The following is a 6,000-nucleotide window of genomic DNA, read 5'->3' on the forward strand; positions in this document are numbered from 1 at the left end:
TTCAGATCGGCACTTCGGAGCATGTTCGCGACTCCGTTGATTCAGATCGGCACTTCGGAGCCTGTTCGCGACTCGCTTGATTCAGATCGGCACTTCGGAGCCTGTTCGCGACTCGGTTGATTCAGATCGCCACTTCGGAGCATGTTCGCGACTCCGTTGATTCAGATCGGCACTTTGGAGCATTTTCGCGGCTCCGTTGATTCATATTGAGACTCTGGGGAATGTTTGTGATTTATTTATTTTTTTAAATTCAGATATGTACTTCGAAGCAAGAAGTGTTTGTCAAACAGTTTATTAGTGATAACTGAATATTTGGGCCTGAGGCTTTTTTTTCTAACCTGTCGCTTTGATTTTTAAATGATTTCAATGACAGGAAGTTGCATGTGTTTTGTTTTATGAATTGTGGATGGATTTATCAACTGAGAAATAAAGTTGAACAGAAATGATCATGAACTCTTAAAGATGATAATGAAAAGAAAAGGTAATATTGCATATAAAATTATTTCCAAGTATGAACTAACTTGCGCAATACTGTAAATAATCTTACTCTACCCTAAATCAGTGAAAATGTTTGGCTCAGTTTACAGAAAGTGTACGTCACACTTCCTTTCATTATGATGCAACATAGTTTTCTCAGATGAATATTTAACATCTTTATTCTTGTGGGGATTAGTGGATAAGTGCTATACACAAACACACACACACACCGGTCAGAGTTTGGGATCAGAATGATTTTTTATGTGTTGTTGTTGTTGTTGTTGTTTTTACAGGAGTTTACTCATCAAAACTGCATTTATTTGATCACAAATACAGGAAAAAAAGTGAAATATTATTATGAAGTAAAACAACTTTTTTATTTTAATATACATTAAAATCTATTTTATTTCTGTGATTTTCAGCATCATTCCTCCAGTCTTCAGTGTCACATGATCCTCACAAATCAGAATAATATGATGATTTATTATCAGAGTTATGCTGCTGAAACTGTGATACTTCTTTCAGGATTCTTTGATGAATGAAATGTCAAAAAGAAGAGCATTTATTTAAAATAGAAGACTTTTCTAACAATAAACAATAGAGTTCAAAAGTTTATAACTCTTTTAGGATGTATTAAATTGATAAGAAGTGAAATCAAAGATTAGTATTGTTAGAAGAGATTTATATTTTGAATAAACGCTGTTCTTTAAAAAAAAAAGTATACATCGAAGAATCCGGAAAAAAGTATCACAGATTCCAAAATAATATTTGGCATCACAAATATTAATAATTCTTATAATAAATCATCATATTAGACTGATTTCTGAAGATCATGTGACACTGAAGACTGGAGGAATGATGCTGAAAATACAGCTGCACATCACAGAAATAAATTATATTTTAAAGGATATTAAAATATAAACCATTATTTTTTATATATTTTATTTTCATAATTTTGAATTATTACTAAATACAACTTTTTTTGTATCAAACAGTTCATTGAACAATAATACATGAATTACCTGAAGCTGACAATGAAGTAGATGTATAATAATTAGCAAAGATTATTAATTTAGTGCTGTAAACGCGCGTGTGAGGGGCGGAGACGAGCCGCGGAGCTTCGGTGAGGACCAAACACAGCAGAACGGTAGGAAACTTCACTCCTCTTATTATTTCTCTTTTACTAAAGCGATTTATTTTTAGATACGTGGTCTGAGTCTTTCATAGAGTTGTAGAGTTATTAGAGAAATAGAGTTATTTTTTACATTCTTTGATCGAAGTTTTCAGATCGGCACTTCGGAGCCTGTTCGCGACTCGGTTGATTCAGATCGGCACTTCGGAGCATGGTCGCGACTCCGTTGATTCAGATCGGCACTTCGGAGCCTGTTCGCGACTCGGTTGATTCAGATCGGCACTTCGGAGCCTGTTCGCGACTCGCGACTCGGTTGATTCAGATCGGCACTTCGGAGCCTGTTCGCGACTCGGTTGATTCAGATCGGCACTTCGGAGCCTGTTCGCGACTCGCGACTCGCTTGATTCAGATCGCCACTTCAGAGCCTGTTCGCGACTCGGTTGATTCAGATCGGCACTTTGGAGCATTTTCGCGGCTCCGTTGATTCATATTGAGACTCTGGGGAATGTTTGTGATTTATTTATTTTTTTAAATTCAGATATGTACTTCGAAGCAAGAAGTGTTTGTCAAACAGTTTATTAGTGATAACTGAATATTTGGGCCTGTGGCTTTTTTTTCTAACCTGTCGCTTTGATTTTTAAATGATTTCAATGACAGGAAGTTGCATGTGTTTTGTTTTATGAATTGTGGATGGATTTATCAACTGAGAAATAAAGTTGAACAGAAATGATCATGAACTCTTAAAGATGATAATGAAAAGAAAAGGTAATATTGCATATAAAATTATTTCCAAGTATGAACTAACTTGCGCAATACTGTAAATAATCTTACTCTACCCTAAATCAGTGAAAATGTTTGGCTCAGTTTACAGAAAGTGTACGTCACACTTCCTTTCATTATGATGCAACATAGTTTTCTCAGATGAATATTTAACATCTTTATTCTTGTGGGGATTAGTGTATAAGTGCTATACACAAACACACACACACACCGGTCAGAGTTTGGGATCAGAATGATTTTTTATGTGTTGTTGTTGTTGTTGTTGTTTTTACAGGAGTTTACTCATCAAAACTGCATTTATTTGATCACAAATACAGGAAAAAAAGTGAAATATTATTATGAAGTAAAACAACTTTTTAATTATCATATACATTAAAATCTATTTTATTTCTGTGATTTTCAGCATCATTCCTCCAGTCTTCAGTGTCACATGATCCTCACAAATCAGAATAATATGATGATTTATTATCAGAGTTGTGCTGCTGAAACTGTGATACTTCTTTCAGGATTCTTTGATGAATGAAATGTCAAAAAGAAGAGCATTTATTTAAAATAGAAGACTTTTCTAACAATAAACAATAGAGTTCAAAAGTTTATAACTCTTTTAGGATGTATTAAATTGATAAGAAGTGAAATCAAAGATTAGTATTGTTAGAAGAGATTTATATTTTGAATAAACGCTGTTCTTTAAAAAAAAAAGTATACATCGAAGAATCCGGAAAAAAGTATCACAGATTCCCAAATAATATTTGGCATCACAAATATTAATAATTCTTATAATAAATCATCATATTAGACTGATTTCTGAAGATCATGTGACACTGAAGACTGGAGGAATGATGCTGAAAATACAGCTGCACATCACAGAAATAAATTATATTTTAAAGGATATTAAAATATAAACCATTATTTTTTATATATTTTATTTTCATAATTTTGAATTATTACTAAATACAACTTTTTTTGTATCAAACAGTTCATTGAACAATAATACATGAAGTACCTGAAGCTGACAATGAAGTAGATGTATAATAATTAGCAAAGATTATTAATTTAGTGCTGTAAACGCGCGTGTGAGGGGCGGAGACGAGCCGCGGAGCTTCGGTGAGGACCAAACACAGCAGAACGGTAGGAAACTTCACTCCTCTTATTATTTCTCTTTTACTAAAGCGATTTATTTTTAGATACGTGATCTGAGTCTTTCATAGTTGTTTTATAAACGCAGTAACTTTGGAATCAGCTCTGAAAGTTCCTGTCAGTGTTTAAAAACTAATTATTTAATTACGAGTTGAATGAATTTGGTTGTTGTGTTTTTTGTTATGATGATTCGTATTTAAAGAGACTCTGGGTGCACGCAGAACTAGTCTCATCATGAGGATTTATAAACTCGACTCAGACTCGCAACATGAGTGTTAACAATCAGGGTAAATCAGGGTATCTTCCGTCCATTCCAAATCCGTTTCAAATTAAAAAACAGAAAACGAAAAACTCAAGAGGATTCAAGTGAGAGAACATGAATTAAATAACGAGAAATGGAAAAATGGCTCGTTTATTCGTTATTCCATCTAGGTTAACAAACTGAAAATGAGTTTTTGACTTGAATTCTCATTTTGTCGCTTGGGGATTAAAAAACGGTTTATGGCTTCAATATTTCATTCGCACTTGTGGGCGGAGCTGAAACGCTCCTTTCATCTGATTGGTCGGATCGCTCCGCCTTCAACTCGAGCTTACATTCTTTCAGAATAAGAGTCTTATAAGAGTAGTGTCTGAAACCACCGCTCACTGTTAATTAACATAATATTTGAATCAGATGTTGCTGCGCAATAATTCGCGCTGCTGTGACTTGCAAGTCACGCCTTTAAATTATTTCTAGGTTATAGTGTTGTATGAATATTGTCCCACTGTAAATACAGTGCAAATAGTTCTGTCTCCTGGGATAAAAGTGAAGTGGAAATAAAAATCAATAATAGACTGAACAGTTCCATGATAATATGACTGTAACATTTACCACTCTCATCTTTTAAGTCAAAAGGCACTAGGTAGGTGTGTGTGACATTAATAATTAATTGGGAAAATTACTATAGTTAAATTTATGAAATAAATTAGTAATATTCGTTTTATTACATACTAAATTGAATGGTTTTTCTTTTAGTCTTCTTTGTTGGCCTTGAGAAAGCCGACATATATTTGAACATTATTATCATTTATTATGAGAGTAATTGACAACGACTAAAATTTTAATGTTTCACCAAATTTCCTTCTCAAAAAATCCTAGTGACTTTCATTATCTGAGCAATGAAGGTCTTACACTTAATGTCCACTAGAGGGGGAGACAGGATTTCTATTTACGTAAAATGGCACATAAACACATTAATTTCATGTGTACTACCATGAATATGCCATATCTGTGTACAAGAATAAACTTCACACTTCAAGCTGTACTTAAAACTTCCCATTCTGGCTTTTTCAACCTACCTCCAAATGTATTTTAATATATTTTTTATTCACACTGGTTTATGCATTTAATGTTTGTCCATCTAGATCTTTTATTTTTCATGAGCTGTACATTTTAAGATGTACTCAGTGTTGATAAATCACATGCACTGAATTTAAATGCTAATGTCAGGACTCTCAGTCCTCCTCTTGGATGGCCAGTGTCCTGCAAAGTTTAGCTACCCCAAATAAACACACCTAAGCTAAGCAAGGTCTTCAGGATCAGTAGCAATGTCCAAGCAAGTGTGTTGGAACTGAACTCTGCAGAACATGGTTCTCCCGGTTCAGGACTGGGTTTTAAATCTATAAATGAATTTGTACAGTTGGGTGTCTGCATGCAGAGGTGTACTTCAGTAAGTACAATGTAAACTGTAATCTATAAAGACAAATCTCCAGATAAGCATTAAGGCCACTGCCTTGAGGTCTCCGTCCATTGGTCAAAACAGACCTCGCACCCCACCACACTCCTGTTAGCTGTCAACATTAATTGCGGCTGGTGGATCAATAGGTGGGACCATCAACCCTTTAGATAGGCCTGTGCAAAAAAAAGCTTAGTTTCTGACTTGTATATAGAGTTATGTGGAGTATAACAGCAAATTATATTGTGTGTATGTGTGTAGGAGAGAGAGAGAGAGAGAGAGAGAGAGAGAGAGACTTTTGCGCACTTACCTTGATGTATTTGAGAAAATCTAAATGTACACCTCAGCTCTCAGAACTACATGGAGTAAACAAAAGTGTATTTATGCACCTTCTGCCTTTTAATGGTGGTGATAAGTATAGACTAAACAAAAACAGTACATGGATTTAAACACTTGCATGCCATCCTTCTGGTCATTTGATGGTGAGAAGAGCAGCAAGCAATACGAGAAAGGGCTTGACTTGAACCAGAGTTTTAGAAATGATTATGCAGCTTGACCCCTCCAGCGAGTTGCTGCTTATTTGAAGTTGGTATTGCATTTTGGTCCATAATCAATTATGTTCAAAGTAGTTTTTTTATAAGATTTAAAGGTTTTAAACTGGCTTCACCATCAAGAAAAGACAAGTATTTCACACATAGGCCCTCCGTTCTTTTCACCATCAAAAGTCAGCAGGTGCATAAACACACTTCTTTTTATTTT

Source organism: Carassius gibelio, chromosome B9 (assembly GCF_023724105.1).
Source record: "Carassius gibelio isolate Cgi1373 ecotype wild population from Czech Republic chromosome B9, carGib1.2-hapl.c, whole genome shotgun sequence".
Taxonomy (NCBI): Eukaryota; Metazoa; Chordata; class Actinopteri; order Cypriniformes; family Cyprinidae; genus Carassius; species Carassius gibelio.